This window comes from Heptranchias perlo, unplaced genomic scaffold (genome assembly GCF_035084215.1).
Source record: "Heptranchias perlo isolate sHepPer1 unplaced genomic scaffold, sHepPer1.hap1 HAP1_SCAFFOLD_52, whole genome shotgun sequence".
Lineage (NCBI taxonomy): Eukaryota > Metazoa > Chordata > Chondrichthyes > Hexanchiformes > Hexanchidae > Heptranchias > Heptranchias perlo.
Genome location: NW_027139537.1, coordinates 4047049 through 4064850, shown reverse-complemented (window position 1 = coordinate 4064850; position 17802 = coordinate 4047049). Strand labels below are relative to the sequence as shown.

The 17802-nt window shown below is 44.8% G+C and overlaps 1 protein-coding gene across 1 annotated transcript in view; it reads right to left on the bottom strand.

Annotated features, from left to right (window-relative positions):
* LOC137314534 (NACHT, LRR and PYD domains-containing protein 3-like) overlaps nucleotides 1–17802 on the bottom strand; it is a 215810-nt gene that overhangs the window by 64802 nt on the left and 133206 nt on the right. The gene's annotated exons all lie outside the window — the stretch shown is intronic.

Sequence of the window (17802 nt, the reverse complement as noted above, 5' to 3'; positions counted from 1 at the left end):
TGAACCACGATTATTTTTTGGATTTGAAGATAATATGTTAAGCCATTAAAGAAAAAGCTTTATCTCAGTGAAATAGTTACACTTGTTAAAAACAATCAAAAAGTGACCAGCACAACGGAAATTTACTGGATTTGAAGATGAAATGTTAAGCCATTAAAGAAAAAACTTCATCTCAGCGAAATGAGTGCATTTGATGAAAAGAATGAAATAGTGACTCGAACCTTGGGAGGATTCATTACGTTAAAGGCGTTATATAAACGCATGTTGTTGATAATTGTAAAGTCTCCCACCATTTAATAAAGTAAGGATATGAGAGTAAGCTTTGAATCGCTAAAGCATCTATTGCTATACCTGATTCACCGTTCCCATCACCAGCCCAGATGCACCCTCTCGAAAGGATGTTTATAGTGAGACTGAGGGTATATGACAGGGTTAAGCACAGAGCACCAGTGAGCAGGAGGAGCTTGAAATAATATATTTCTCCCGTTTGGAGGCCGAGGAACAACTGTCCTTGGCTGAGGGGCCCAAGGCCCCAGAGCTGAGGACGCCAGTCTTCAACAGAACTATGACTTGGCAGCACAGACCTAAAGGGCAGGCCGTGGAGACAGTCACCTCTCACATTCTGGAGATGACCGATCAGTTGGAGAAGTTCAAGATCTGCATTTGTAAGACAACGCAGGAGGTATGTAAGGCCATTCAGAGCACCCCGGACAATATGGCAGTCCAGGTGATTCCTGTTGCAACAAGGGATATGGTGGAGATTCTAAGGGCGTTCGTTACTTCTGGAGTGACAGTCATTACCGCCTCCATAGATTACTAGTCTGATGCCCTCAATAGCAGCATATTTCAGGCTTTCACAGCTTCACTGTAACAATTCGGTCAGTCTCACGCTGACCTTCAGTCCAACCGAGCCCATTCCCAGCACCAGTGACCTGCAAGGAGTGGTTGCACATTTCACTGTTTCTGATGGCGTGGATAATGAGGTTGTGTCATTCCAGTGTGTGGTTCTGGACTGAACCCAGTATGCATTACACGCACAAGTGAGATGAGAGCAGAAACAGGTCCAAGTCCCATTGCTACTGCTGTGTTGGACCTGACATAAAATGACTGGGGGGAAGATCGTTTGCGTTACATTGATAACAGGAATAAAAGGCAAATGTTATATTCCTTATACCAAAATTTACCGAGGCACCCAGACATAAACAGTGTATTGTTTATGGGGCAAAGTGTTGGACTATTCGAGTTGTGGAAATTGAGGACACTTTGAGCTGCTTGACAGATGGTCAGTGAGTTCAATCTGGAATGAACCTGCTGAGTGCCCCGGATCAGGTCGGAGGCTGGTGGCTGCACCCTGTGGATTATCAGGGATGAAATGTAACTTCAGTGGAGCGGAATTACAGTCGGTAGCGCATCGACCGCCTGTTTTACACACCGTGACTTCAATGCAAAGGAGAACTGAGTGGGGTGTATAATAGGCGGCCCATCCGCTACCGCCTGCGTTGTGCCCTGGTCGAAATATTGAATATCAGAGGTATTCAATATTTAGGAAGGACAGGCAAAAAGGGAAAGGAGGTGTTGTAGCGTTGTTAGTAAAGTTAGGAAATCAATGCAATAGTGAGGAAGCATATTGGCTCTGAAAATCACGATGTGGAATCTGTGTGGATGGAGCTAAGAAACACCAAGGGGCAGAAAACGTTAGTGGGGGTTGTCTATAGGCCCCCAAACAGTAGTGGAAATGTAGGGGTGGGCATTAAACAGGAAATTAGAGAGCATGCAACAAGGGTACAACTATAATCATGGGTGACTTTAATATACAAAGAGATTTTTCAAACAAATTAGCAATAATACTGTTGGGGGTGGGGGGGAATTCCTGGAGTGTGTAAGTGATGGTTTTCAAAACCAATATGTTGAGGAACCAACTAGAGAAAAGGCGATCCTAGCCTGGCTATTGTGCAATGAGAAAGGATTAATTAACAATCTTGTTGTGCGGGATCCCTTAGGGAAGAGCGACCATAACATGATAGAATTCCTCATTCAGATCGAAAGTGAAGTAGTTGAATCCGAAACTAGGTTCCTGAATCTAAAAAAAGGAAATTACGAAAGTATGAGGTGCGAGTTGGCTAGGATAGATTGGAGAACTTTACTGAAAGGTATGACAGTGGATAGGCAATGTCTAATATTTAAAGAACGTGTGCAGGTATTACAACAATTATTCATTTCTTTCTGGCACAAAAATAAAACAGGAAAGGTGGATCAACCGTGGCTTATAAAAGAAATCAGGCATAGTATTAGATCCAAAGAGGAGACATATAAAATTGCCAGTAAAAGCGGCAATGCTGAGGATTGGGAGCAGTTTAGAATTCAGCAAAGGAGGACAAAGAGATTTATTAAGAGAGGGAAAAAGTGTATGAGTGTAAACTAGCAGGGAACATAAAAACTGAATGTAAAGGCTTCTATTAATATGTCAAGAGAAAAAGATTAGTGAAGACAAATGTAGGTCCCTCACAGTCAGAAATGAGGGAAATTATAACGGTGAACAAAGAAATGACAGAACAATTAAACACATACTTTGGTTCTGTCTTCACAAAGGAGGACACAAATAACCTCCCAGAAATGTTAGGGAACCAAGGGTCTAGTGAGAGGGAGGAACCGAAGGAAACCACTATTAGTAAAAACTTAGTGCTAGGAAAATTTATGGGGCTAAAGGCTAACAAATCCCCTGGGCCTCATAATCAACATCCCAGAGTACTAAAGGAAGTGGCCCTGGAAATAGTGGATGCATTGATGATCATGTTCCAAAATTCTATAGACTCTGGAACAGTTCCTACAGATTGGAGGGTGGCAAATGTAACCCCACTATTTAAAAAAGGAGGGACAGAAAAAACAGAGAATTACAGATCAGTTAGCCTTACATCAGTAGGGGGTAAATGCTCGAGTCTATTATAAAAGATGTGATAACAGAACACTTGGATGACATTAACAGGATTGGACAAAGTCCGCATGGGTTTATGGAAGGGAAACCATGCTTAACAAATCTACTGGAGTTTTTTGAGGATGCAACTAGTAGAATAGATAAGGGAGAACCAGTGGATGTGATGTTCTTGGATTTTCAGAAGGCTTTTGATAAGGTCCCACACGAGAGGTTAGTGTGCAAAATTAAAGCACATGGGATTGGGGGGAATGTACTTGCATGGATTGAGAATTGTTTGACAGACAGGAAACAAAGTAGGAATAATCGGGTCTTTTTCCGGGTGGCAGGCAGTGAGTAGTGGTGTACCGTAGAGATCAGTGCTTGGGCCCCAGCTATTCACAATATATATCAATGATTTGGATGAAGGGACTAAATGTAACATTTCCAAGTTTGCAGACGACACAAAGCTGGGGTGGAAAGTGAGCTGTGAGGAGGATGCAAAGAGGCTCCAATGTGGTTTAGACAAGTTGGGTGAGTGGGCAAGAACATGGCAGATGCAGTATAACGTGGATAAATGTGAGGTTATCCACTTTGGTTGTAAAAACAGACAGGCAGATTATTATCTGAATGGTGATAGATTGGGAAAAGGGGGAGGTGCGACGAGACCTGGGTGTCCTTGTACACCAGTCGCTGAAAGCGAGCATTCTGGTGCAGCAAGAAATTAGGAAGGCGAATGGTATGTTGGCCTTCATTGTAAGAGGATTTGCAGTTAGACCGGGCCTTAGTGAGACCACATCTGGACTATTGTGTTCAGTTTTGGTCTCCTTATCTGAGGAAGGATGTCCTTGCCATGGAGGGAGTGCAACGAAGGTTTACCAGACTGATTCCTGGGATGGCAGGACTGACGTCAGAGGAGAGATTGGGTCGACTAGGCCTATATTCACTGGAGTTTAGAAGAATGACATGTGATCTCAGCAAAACTTGTAACATTCTAACAGGACTAGACAGACTAGATGCAAGGGGGATGTTCCCGATGGCTGGGGAGTCCAGAACCAGGGTTCACAGTCTCAGGATACGGGGTATGTCATTTAGAAGCGAGATGAGAAGAAATTTCTTCACTCAGAGGGTGGCGAACCTGTGGAATTCTCTACCACAGAAGGCAGTGGAGACCAAGTAATTAGATTTATTCAAGAAGGAGATAGATATATTTCTTAATGCTAAGGGGATCAAGGGATATGAGGAAAAAGCAGGAACAGGTTACTGAGTTAGACGATCAGCCATGATCATTTTGAATGGCGGAGCAGGCCAAGAGCCGAATGGCCTACTCTTGCTCCTATTTTCTATGTTTCTACGTAAGTTGAATTTTACCCACATATTTTTTGAGTTGCTTTCACCAGGGTTTTCAGTCTTTCCACTTTAGAGGCTTCTTCTTTCGTAACAACAGGGCTGGCACAACTGGTCGAGTAGCAGGGTGGGGAAATCTCCGGCCCACAGACGGATTTCTTCGATCTCCAGTCGATTTAAATTAGTGGGTAGAAAATAAAGCGCAGCGACCTTGTGGTTTATGGATGGGCTCTCCCAGAGCGCCCATTCGAGGAATCAGCCCTGACGTCAACAGCACTTTCAGAATGAAATTGTTCCATCACAAGCGATCGTGCAAAATGTGCGATCGTGCAAAATGAGCGATGGTACAAAATGAGCGGTGGTGCAAAATGAGCGATGGTACAAAATGAGCGATGGTGCAAAATAAGCGACAGCGTAAAATGAGCGATGGTGTATCAGCAGTCCGTTTTGTTGTTGGTCCGATTTTCCCAACAATTGACTTCAATGGAAAAGGAAATCGGGCGGATTGTAGAACGGGCGGCTGATTCTTTACCACCTGTTTTACGGAATTGCACGAGACTGATTTATGCCCTAAGATTCACAAAGCTCCACAGCTCATATTTGGGTCTGCTGTGGACCAATTTATACCCGAAGGTTCACAAAGCTCCACAGCTCATGTCTGGGTCTGCTGAAGATCAATTTATACCCTAAGGTTCACAAAGCTCCACAGCTCATGTCTAGGTCTGTTGTGGACAAATTTATACCCTGAGGTTCACAAACCGCTACAGCTCATGTCTGGGTCTGCTGTGGACCAATTCATACCCTGAAATTCACAAAGCTCCACAGCTCATGTCTAGGTCTGCTGTAGACAAATTTATACCCTGAGTTTCACAAAGCTCGACAGCTCATATCTGGGCTTGCTGTAGACAAATTTATACCCTGAGATTCACAAAGCTTCACAGCTCATGTCTGGGTCTGCTGTAGATCCATTGAGGTAGACTGTGATAGTGTAAAACGGGTCGCAAATCACTGTTGCACTATAATTAAAGATACAAACTGAGTCAGACTGGCGCTAGCTGGTGTTTAAAATAAAGACAGCGGTGCAGTGAGGGAATTAAACACCAAAATGTGAACTTCCAAAAACATGGATTAACATTTGATTATTTGAACTTAATGGTTAACGAGAAGGAGAGACCAGACATTCGGAGGGAAAGGTCAAATTAGCCATTTTGTGCAGAGAATGTAATTCTAGCTTCTGTTAAATAAATCAGAGTAAAATTGGCCTCAATCTGAATGTAGCTCTGATCTGGGATTTGGTTCATCTCTCCATTATTCATATTTTTCATTAACCTGAAACAATAACAGTATTTGTAACAGTAGCAGATCAGGAGAGTGCTGCGGGACCCTGTCCAGTTTAGTAACACAGCAGAAGGGTTAAGAATACATTGTGATTTATTACAGAATCCAGCAGCTCACTGAGAAAGTTACACATGGTATAGATGGAGGAGCAAAAGGGTATAAAGTGATTTTACACTTTAATTTGAGGCAATGACTTTTTATCTCCACAAGGTTTAATTTTACATGAAACTTAATGAGCTCTTTTTCCTAATGAAACTTCAGGCATAAAACCGTGGCGTCACAAAGAAAACAATCATTTGTTATTAATACAGTATAAAAATTGAGAATAGAATTTAACCAACACCTTGAGTTTATGTCCGATTTAGAATTGATTTACCCACAATAAAACAACACATTCTGAATTAACAAAATGCATAACCGTTTGGAAATCAAATGCCTATCTTAGACTAAGCCCATAACGAAAGTTTTATACTGATTGTTGGCTCAAGCCTGCCGGGAAGATTCCAGGTATTTTGATGGATAATGTTATAGTAAAGCATGGCTTTCTCTTGTCGTCAGGTCATCTGCTTCACAGGCAATCTCTAAACCTGCATCGAGGCATTAAGCAGGGAGGTAGCGAGCAGTCAGCAAGATTCCAGTTGAGGTGGTGCTGCCAGGAAGCGAAAGGCGAGGTTGGAGCAGTCGTGGTGGATCTGTGTCTCTCCCCACTCAACTTCTGCCCGGCTTTAAATACCTTTTTTAACACAGAATCACACCTCTGGGGACGGCAACTTATCAACAATAGATTCCTACAAATACAACCCACATTTGATTGATACTTCACTTGTTTTCTCTCAGTGTCCACAGTGTAACCAAGTTAAGTCGGCAGGTGTTCAAACGACCTGTCGCCCTCCTGGAATCGTCATTGTTGCTATGGTGATCTATCCTCTGCTATGTGGTCTTTTACAACGTGTCATTAACAATTCTTTTCACAGTCCTTCCTCCTTTTTATCGTCCTTTTCCTTCAGACATGCTGAAGCCGATTTAGTCTCAGGCTTTCGTTTTTCAGATGAGTGTTTACCACACAGAACAGCTGGGAAACTCCTGCAGTAAGTAATGGTCAGGGTCAGGGACACAAGACTGAGTGACTTTATTGTGCAGCCTCCAGGCATCACCTTTAGAAATGTCAAAATTAAAACCACCAGAGTGTTACCCCAGAACAAACATGAACTGTCTGGCCTGCTTCATCTGCTGCTGTTCTGCTGGTCAGCACTCTCACACACTCCAGGCTGATTACACAGTTTGTTTGTTTATTTAATGTTTTCTGTGTTCTATTCTCACTTCTCTCTCTACCCTCCTGTCACTTTATATGTTTGTCCGTCTTTCATTCTGTCTATTCCTGTTCATTTCATTGATCTCTGTTTATTTTCTGTTTGTTTTTCTACTTGTTATTTCCACTTCAACTGTAATTTCCGCCTCTGTTGCTGTTTACGTCTCCATCTTTTTCTATCTTGTTATTTCCACTTCTACTGTAATTTCAGTCTTCGTCACTGTTTATCTCTCCATCTTTTTTTATCTGTTGCTCTTGGCTTTTAGTTCTATACGCCTCCCTCTCTCTCTCGGTCTGCTCGTCGCTGCCTATCTTCTCTCTCTAGCTTCTCTGTCTCCCCCCGCTCTCTCTCTCTCTGACTTCATCCGTCTTTTAGTCTTTCCACCTCTCTCTCCGTATCCTTCTCCCTCTTTCCGTTTTCCTCTGTCTATCTCTGCCTTTGTTTCTCTCTGTGGGACTACTTTTCCCTTTTCTTTCTATCCATATCTTGCTCCTTCCCTTTTCATCTGTCTTTATTTCATTCTGTCTATTTCTCACTCTCTCCAGCTCTGCTTCTGTCGACTTCTTTCTCTCTGTTTCTAGTTGACTTCTCGATCTCGTCTTTGCATCTGTTTCTGTATTTCATTCCATTTCTTTCAATCTCTGTTTTTATCTTTGTATTTCTCCCTCTTTATTGTTTTCCATTATTCTCCATGCTTTCTATTCCACTTTCTCTCTTTTTGTTACAGTCTGTTTATGTCTTACACTCTCCTGCTCTGCCTCTCCCTCAGTCTCTACTTAATTTGAATTGATTTCTTCCGTTTATTTACCTCTCCGTTTCTATCACTTTGTAATTCTTTATCAGTGTCTCACTCTCGTCCCGTCCATGTCTGCTTTCTCTCTCTCTCTCATAATATATATTATATGTACCCGCTTTCTTTCTGCCTTTACTTTTCTCTCCTATCTTAATAACTCTATCTTTATTTCTCTCCATCTCTGAGTAACACTGTCTCTGCCCCTATTTGTTTCTGTCTCTCTCACACACACACTCTCACCCTTTTATGTGAATCTGTCTTAATTTTCTGCGCTTTTTAAATCGTTACCGTTCTTTCGTCCTTGTGCCTCTCTCCGTCCGTCTCTATCCCTGTCGTTCTCTCCCTGTCTCACTCTCTCTCTCTCTGTCTCTCTCTTTGTCTCTCTCTCTCTGTCTCTTTCTCCCTGTCTTTCTTTCTCTGTCTCTTTCACTCTGTCGGCCTCGCTCCGTCTGTTTCTCGCTGTCTGCTTCTCTCTCTGTCTGCCTCTCTCTCTCTGTCTGCCTCTGTCTCTGTTTCTCGCTTTTTGCCTCTCTCTGTTCGTCTCTCTGTCTGCCTCTCTCTCTCTTTGTCTCTCTCTCCCTCTCCGCCTCTCTCTCTTTCTGTCTCTCTCTGTCTCTCTTTCTCTGCACTCACTCCCTTTCTCCCTCTCCATTTATTTAGAGTGTACCCATTCTGATCAGACCACAAACATCTGCTTTGATTACCAGCTTTGCTTATTTATCAGGGCGGCCATTTAGTTGAAGTCCAGCTGAGCTCTTTAGTGCCTTCATTTCGAGCAACAGTTCATGTGCCGTGTGTGGAGCAAATCCTGCCTCAATAGGTCAGATTGTCAATAAAATATAATATCAGAAACAAATGTAAGATCATTTCAGAACTCTGTGCTGCGAATATAAAATGTACTTTCCGTCCCCTGTTCAGTTTGCAAGATAACATTTACAGAAAAGTTATAGTCCAAAGCAATTTCATGGTTGAGTAAAATGGTATTTATTTGGGTGGAAAAATGAATCCTTCAAAACATGATTATCTGATTTAATACTTGTGTAAAATCGACTTCAGTACAAATTCCATGAATACTGCTTTCACAGTTTGCAGTTATATTATTAATTCCTTGTGTTTTGAGTGTCTTGCATCACATACATTAACTCATTAGTGAGAAAAAATATATTGCCAACTATGTTAAAATGCCTTACAAGGTATGATTTTTTAAAAAGTGAACTTGTCAGATGCGAAGCTACTTTCAGCCTGTACTAAGTTTGAGGGGAAAGAGCATTCTTGATAGATCATGAGATAACACTGGCTCAGAGAAAGAAAACAGCAAGTTCGAGCTCCATTATTCCCTAATAGGAGCAAACCAACCTTTGACCTACCACCACCACTAGGAATTTGTGAAGTCAAACTTGAAAAACATGTTACACAATGTGAGAGGCGTAAATTCAAGGTTTGAGTACGAGCATGCACTTGTGCAAATTAGTCAGTAGTCAATTTGCTTTAAAAAAAAACAGCCAATTGTCTTACCATCCTGTTAGGGCCTATTAGAGACCAAAACGATAACCTATGTATGCAGGCGGAAGATGTGGATAAGGTTCTTAATGAATGCTTTGCGTCTGTCTTCATAAAAGAGGGGGACGATACAGAGATTGTAGTTAAGGAGGAGGAATGTGAAATATTGGATGGGATAAACATAGTGAGAGACGAAGTATTAAGGGATTTAGCATCATTGAAAGTAGATAAATCGCCAGGCCCGGATGAATTGCATCCCAGGCTGTTAAGAGAAGCAAGGGAGGAAATAGCGGAGGCTCTGACCATCATTTCCCAATCTTCCCTGGCTGTAGGCATGATGCCGGAGGATTGGAGGACTGGTAATATTGTACTGTTTGAATAGGGAAAGAGCAATTAATTACATGCCAGTCAGTCTAACCTCGGTGGTGGGCAAATTATTGGAATCAATTCTGAGAGACAGTATAAACCGTCATTTAGAAAGGCATGGATTTGTTAAGGGAAGGTATGTCTGACTAATTTGATTGAATTTTTTGAGGAGGTAATAAGGAGGGTCGATGAGGGTAGTGCATTTTATGTAATCCACATGGATTTTAGCAAGGCTTTTGACAAAGTCTCACATGGCAGACTGGTCAAAGAAGTAAAAGCCCATGGGATCCAAGGGAAAGTGGCAAATTGGATCCAAAATTGGCTCAGTGGCAGGAAGCAAAGGGTAATGGTCGATGGGTTTTGTGATTGGAAGGCTGTTTCCAGTGGGCTTCCACAGGGCTCAGTACCAGGTCCATTATTTTTTGTGGTATATATTAATGACTTGGACTTAAATGTAGGGGGTAGGATTAAGAAGTTTGCAGATGTTACAAAAATTGGCCGTGTGGTTGATAGTGAAGAGAAAAGCTGCAGACTGCAGGAAGATATCAATGGACTGGTCTATTAGACCATCTTATGCATTTAAAGTAATTGGTAGAAGGATTAGAGGAAAACTTTTTTCATCCAGAGGATAGTAGGGGTCTCGAACTCACTGCCTGAAAGGGTGGTAGAGGCAGAAACCCTCATCACATTTAAAAGGAACTTGGAGATGCACGTGAAGTGCCTTCACCGACAGGGCGACAGACTAAGTGCTGGGATGTGGGATTCGGCTGGGGAGCTCTTTTTCCACCTCCTGTGCTGTAAATTTTTCCACGTTTCTTTTCTATGATTCAGCTGATCCCAGAATGTTCCAGTGAACCCACAGTGATCCCAGAATGTTCCAGCAAACCCACAGTGATCCCAGAATGTTCCAGTGAACCCACAGTGATCCCAGAATGTTCCAGTGATACCACAGTGAACCCAGAATGTTCCAGTGATACCACAGTGATCCCAGAATGTTCCAGTGATACCACAGTGATCCCAGAATATTCCAGCAAACCCACAGTGATCCCAGAATGTTCCAGTGAACCCACAGTGATCCCAGAATGTTCCAGTGAACCCACAGTGATCCCAGAATGTTCCAGTGAACCCACAGTGATAACAGAATGTTCCAGTGATACCACAGTGATCCCAGAATGTTCCAGCAAAACCACAGTGATCCCAGAATGTTCCAGTGAACCCACAGTGATCCCAGAATGTTCCAGTGATACCACAGTGATCCCAGAATGTTCCAGTGAACCCACAGTGATCCCAGAATGTTCCAGCAAACCCACAGTGATCCCAGAATGTTCCAGTGAACCCACAGTGATCCCAGAATGTTCCAGTGAACCCACAGTGAACCCAGAATGTTCCAGTGATACCACAGTGATCCCAGAATGTTCCAGTGATACCACAGTGATCCCAGAATGTTCCAGCAAACCCACAGTGATCCCAGAATGTTCCAGTGAACCCACAGTGATCCCAGAATGTTCCAGTGAACCCACAGTGATCCCTGAATGTTCCAGTGATACCACAGTGATCCCAGAATGTTCCAGCAAACCCACAGTGATCCCAGAATGTTCCAGTGAACCCAGAGTGATCACAGAATGTTCCAGTGAACCCACAGTGATCCCAGAATGTTCCAGTGATACCACAGTGATCCCAGAATGTTCCAGTGAACCCACAGTGATCCCAGAATGTTCCAGTGAACCCACAGTGATCCCAGAATGTTCCAGTGATACCACAGTGATCCCAGAATGTTCCAGTGATACCACAGTGATCCCAGAATGTTCCAGTGATACCACAGTGATCCCAGAATGTTCCAGTGATACCACAGTGATCCCAGAATGTTCCAGCAAACCCACAGTGATCGCAGAATGTTCCAGTGAACCCACAGTGATCCCAGAATGTTCCAGTGAACCCACAGTGATCCCAGAATGTTTCAGCAAACCCACAGTGATCCCAGAATGTTCCAGTGAACCCACAGTGATCCCAGAATGTTCCAGTGAACCCACAGTGATCCCAGAATGTTCCAGTGATACCACAGTGATCCCAGAATGTTCCAGCAAACCCACAGTGATCCCAGAATGTTCCAGTGAACCCACAGTGATCCCAGAATGTTCCAGTGATACCACAGTGATCCCAGAATGTTCCAGTGAACCCACAGTGATCCCAGAATGTTCGAGCAAACCCACAGTGATCCCAGAATGTTCCAGTGAACCCACAGTGAACCCAGAATGTTCCAGTGATACCACAGTGATCCCAGAATGTTCCAGCAAACCCACAGTGATCCCAGAATGTTCCAGCAAACCCACAGTGATCCCAGAATGTTCCAGTGAACCCACAGTGATCCCAGAATGTTCCAGTGAACCCACAGTGATCCCAGAATGTTCCAGTGAACCCACAGTGATCCCAGAATGTTCCAGTGATACCACAGTGATTCCAGAATGTTCCAGTGAACCCACAGTGATCCCAGAATGTTCCAGTGAACCCACAGTGATCCCAGAATGTTCCAGTGATACCACAGTGATCCCAGAATGTTCCAGTGATACCACAGTGATCCCAGAATGTTCCAGTGATACCACAGTGATCCCAGAATGTTCCAGTGATTCCACAGTGAACCCAGAAGGTTCCAGCAAACCCACAGTGATCGCAGAATGTTCCAGTGAACCCACAGTGATCCCAGAATGTTCCAGCAAACCCACAGTGATCCCAGAATGTTCCAGTGAACCCACACTGATCCCAGAATGTTCCAGAGATACCACAGTGATCCCAAAATGTTCCAGTGAACCCACAGTGATCCCAGAATGTTCCAGTGAACCCACAGTGATCACAGAATGTTCCAGTGATACCACAGTGATCCCAGAATGTTCCAGTGATACCACAGTGATCCCAGAATGTTCCAGTGATACCACAGTGATCCCAGAATGTTCCAGTGATACCACAGTGATCCCAGAATGTTCCAGCAAACCCACAGTGATCGCAGAATGTTCCAGTGAACCCACAGTGATCCCAGAATGTTCCAGTGAACCCACAGTGATCCCAGAATGTTTCAGCAAACCCACAGTGATCCCAGAATGTTCCAGTGAACCCACAGTGATCCCAGAATGTTCCAGTGAACCCACAGTGATCCCAGAATGTTCCAGTGATACCACAGTGATCCCAGAATGTTCCAGCAAACCCACAGTGATCCCAGAATGTTCCAGTGAACCCACAGTGATCCCAGAATGTTCCAGTGATACCACAGTGATCCCAGAATGTTCCAGTGAACCCACAGTGATCCCAGAATGTTCGAGCAAACCCACAGTGATCCCAGAATGTTCCAGTGAACCCACAGTGAACCCAGAATGTTCCAGTGATACCACAGTGATCCCAGAATGTTCCAGCAAACCCACAGTGATCCCAGAATGTTCCAGCAAACCCACAGTGATCCCAGAATGTTCCAGTGAACCCACAGTGATCCCAGAATGTTCCAGTGAACCCACAGTGATCCCAGAATGTTCCAGTGAACCCACAGTGATCCCAGAATGTTCCAGTGATACCACAGTGATTCCAGAATGTTCCAGTGAACCCACAGTGATCCCAGAATGTTCCAGTGAACCCACAGTGATCCCAGAATGTTCCAGTGATACCACAGTGATCCCAGAATGTTCCAGTGATACCACAGTGATCCCAGAATGTTCCAGTGATACCACAGTGATCCCAGAATGTTCCAGTGATTCCACAGTGAACCCAGAAGGTTCCAGCAAACCCACAGTGATCGCAGAATGTTCCAGTGAACCCACAGTGATCCCAGAATGTTCCAGCAAACCCACAGTGATCCCAGAATGTTCCAGTGAACCCACACTGATCCCAGAATGTTCCAGAGATACCACAGTGATCCCAAAATGTTCCAGTGAACCCACAGTGATCCCAGAATGTTCCAGTGAACCCACAGTGATCACAGAATGTTCCAGTGAACCCACAGTGATCCCAGAATGTTCCAGTGATACCACAGTGATCCCAGAATGTTCCAGTGAACCCACAGTGATCCCAGAATGTTCCAGTGAACCCACAGTGATCCCAGAATGTTCCAGTGATACCACAGTGATCCCAGAATGTTCCAGTGATACCACAGTGATCCCAGAATGTTCCAGTGATACCACAGTGATCCCAGAATATTCCAGTGATACCACAGTGATCCCAGAATGTTCCAGCAAACCCACAGTGATTGCAGAATGTTCCAGTGAACCCACAGTGATCCCAGAATGTTCCAGTGAACCCACAGTGATCCCAGAATGTTCCAGCAAACCCACATTGATCCCAGAATGTTCCAGTGAACCCACAGTGATCCCAGAATGTTCCAGTGAACCCACAGTGATCCCAGAATGTTCCAGTGATACCACAGTGATCCCAGAATGTTCCAGCAAACCCACAGTGATCCCAGAATGTTCCAGTGAACCCACAGTGATCCCAGAATGTTCCAGTGAACCCACAGTGATCCCAGAATGTTCCAGTGATACCACAGTGAACCCAGAATGTTCCAGTGATACCACAGTGATCCCAGAATGTTCCAGCAAACCCACAGTGATCCCAGAATGTTCCAGCAAACCCACAGTGATCCCAGAATGTTCCAGTGATACCACAGTGATCCCAGAATGTTCCAGTGAACCCACAGTGATCCCAGAATGTTCCAGTGAACCCACAGAGATCCCAGAATGTTCCAGTGATACCACAGTGATTCCAGAATGTTCCAGTGAACCCACAGTGATCCCAGAATGTTCCAGTGAACCCACAGTGATCCCAGAATGTTCCAGTGAACCCACAGTGATCCCAGAATGTTCCAGTGATACCACAGTGATCCCAGAATGTTCCAGTGATACCACAGTGATCCCAGAATGTTCCAGTGATTCCACAGTGAACCCAGAAGGTTCCAGCAAACCCACAGTGATCGCAGAATGTTCCAGTGAACCCACAGTGATCCCAGAATGTTCCAGCAAACCCACAGTGATCCCAGAATGTTCCAGTGAACCCACACTGATCCCAGAATGTTCCAGAGATACCACAGTGATCCCAAAATGTTCCAGTGAACCCACAGTGATCCCAGAATGTTCCAGTGAACCCACAGTGACCACAGAATGTTCCAGTGAACCCACAGTGATCCCAGAATGTTCCAGTGATACCACAGTGATCCCAGAATGTTCCAGTGAACCCACAGTGATCCCAGAATGTTCCAGTGATACCACAGTGATCCCAGAATGTTCCAGCAAACCCACAGTGATCCCAGAATGTTCCAGTGAACCCACAGTGATCCCAGAATGTTCCAGTGATACCACAGTGATCCCAGAATGTTCCAGTGAACCCACAGTGATCCCAGAATGTTCGTGCAAACCCACAGTGATCCCGGAATGTTCCAGTGAACCCACAGTGAACCCAGAATGTTCCAGTGATACCACAGTGATCCCAGAATGTTCCAGCAAACCCACAGTGATCCCAGAATGTTCCAGCAAACCCACAGTGATCCCAGAATGTTCCAGTGATACCACAGTGATCCCAGAATGTTCCAGTGATACCATAGTGATCCCAGAATGTTCCAGTGATACCATAGTGATCCCAGAATGTTCCAGTGATACCACAGTGATCCCAGAATGTTCCAGCAAACCCACAGTGATCGCAGAATGTTCCAGTGAACCCACAGTGATCCCAGAATGTTCCAGCAAACCCACAGTGATCGCAGAATGTTCCAGTGAACCCACACTGATCCCAGAATGTTCCAGAGATACCACAGTGATCCCAAAATGTTCCAGTGAACCCACAGTGATCCCAGAATGTTCCAGTGAACCCACAGTGATCCCAGAATGTTCCAGCAAACACACAGTGATCCCAGAATGTTCCAGCAAACCCACAGTGATCCCAGAATGTTCCAGTGATACCACAGTGATCGCAGAATGTTCCAGTGAACCCACAGTGATCCCAGAATGTTCCAGTGAACCCTCAGTGATCCCAGAATGTTCCAGTGATACCACAGTGATCCCAGAATGTTCCATTGAACCCACAGTGATCCCAGAATGTTCCAGTGAACCCACAGTGATCCCAGAATGTTCCAGTGATACCACAGTGATCCCAGAATGTTCCAGTGATACCACAGTGATCCCAGAATGTTCCAGTGATACCACAGTGTTCCCAGAATGTTCCAGCAAACCAACAGTGAACCCAGAATGTTCCAGTGAACCCACAGTGATCCCAGAATGTTCCAGTGATACCACAGTGATCCCAGAATGTTCCAGCAAACCCACAGTGATCCCAGAATGTTCCAGTGAACCCACAGTGATCCCAGAATGTTCCAGTGATACCACAGTGATCCCAGAATGTTCCAGTGAACCCACAGTGATCCCAGAATGTTCCAGCAAACCCACAGTGATCCCAGAATGTTCCAGTGAACCCACAGTGATCCCAGAATGTTCCAGTGATACCACAGTGATCCCAGAATGTTCCAGCAAACCCACAGTGATCCCAGAATGTTCCAGTGAACCCACAGTGATCCCAGAATGTTCCTGCAAAACAACAGTGATCACAGAATGTTCCAGTGAACCCACAGTGATCCCAGAATGTTCCAGTGATACCACAGTTTTCCCAGAATGTTCCAGTGATACCACAGTGATCCCAGAATGTTCCAGTGATACCACAGTGATCCCAGAATGTTCCAGTGATACCACAGTGATCCCAGAATGTTCCAGTGATACCACAGTGATCCCAGAATGTTCCAGTGATACCACAGTGATCCCAGAATGTTCCAGCAAACCAACAGTGATCCCAGAATGTTCCACTGAACCCACAGTGATCCCAGAATGTTCCAGTGATACCACAGTGATCCCAGAATGTTCCAGCAAACCCACAGTGATCCCAGAATGTTCCCGTGAACCCACAGTGATCCCAGAATGTTCCAGTGATACCACAGTGATCCCAGAATGTTCCAGTGAACCCACAGTGATCCCAGAATGTTCCAGCAAACCCACAGTGATCCCAGAATGTTACAGTGAACCCACAGTGATCCCAGAATGTTCCAGTGAACCCACAGTGAACCCAGAATGTTCCAGTGACACCACAGTGATCCCAGAATGTTCCAGTGACACCACAGTGATCCCAGAATGTTCCAGCAAACCCACAGTGATCCCAGATTGTTCCAGTGAACCCACAGTGATCCCAGAATGTTCCAGTGACACGACAGTGATCCCAGAATGTTCCAGTGATACCACAGTGATCCCTGAATGTTCCAGTGATACCACAGTGATCCCTGAATGTTCCAGTGAACCCACAGTGATCCCAGAATGTTCCAGTGAACCCACAGTGATCCCAGAATGTTCCAGTGATACCACAGTGATCTCAGAATGTTCCAGTGATACCACAGTGATCCCAGAATGTTCCAGTGATACCACAGTGATCCCAGAATGTTCCAGCAAACCAACAGTGATCCCAGAATGTTCCACTGAACCCACAGTGATCCCAGAATGTTCCAGTGATACCACAGTGATCCCAGAATGTACCAGCAAACCCACAGTGATCCCAGAATGTTCCAGTGAACCCACAGTGATCCCAGAATGTTCCAGTGATACCACAGTGATCCCAGAATGTTCCAGTGAACCCACAGTGATCCCAGAATGTTCCAGCGAACCCACAGTGATCCCAGAATGTTCCAGTGAACCCACAGTGATCCCAGAATGTTCCAGTGAACCCACAGTGAACCCAGAATGTTCCAGTGACACCACAGTGATCCCAGAATGTTCCAGTGATACCACAGTGATCCCAGAATGTTCCAGCAAACCCACAGTGATCCCAGAATGTTCCAGTGAACCCACAGTGATCCCAGAATGTTCCAGTGACACCACATTGATCCCAGAATGTTCCAGTGATACAACAGTGATCCCTGAATGTTCCTGTGATACCACAGTGATCCCAGAATGTTCCAGTGAACCCACAGTGATCCCAGAATGTTCCAGTGAACCCACAGTGATCCCAGAATGTTCCAGTGATACCACAGTGATCCCAGAATGTTCCAGTGAAGCAACAGTGATCCCAGAATGTTCCAGTGAACCCACAGTGATCCCAGAATGTTCCAGTGATACCACAGTGATCCCAGAATGTTCCAGTGATACCACAGTGATCCCAGAATGTTCCAGCAAACCCACAGTGATCCCAGAATGTTCCAGCAAACCCACAGTGATCCCAGAATGTTCCAGTGATACCAC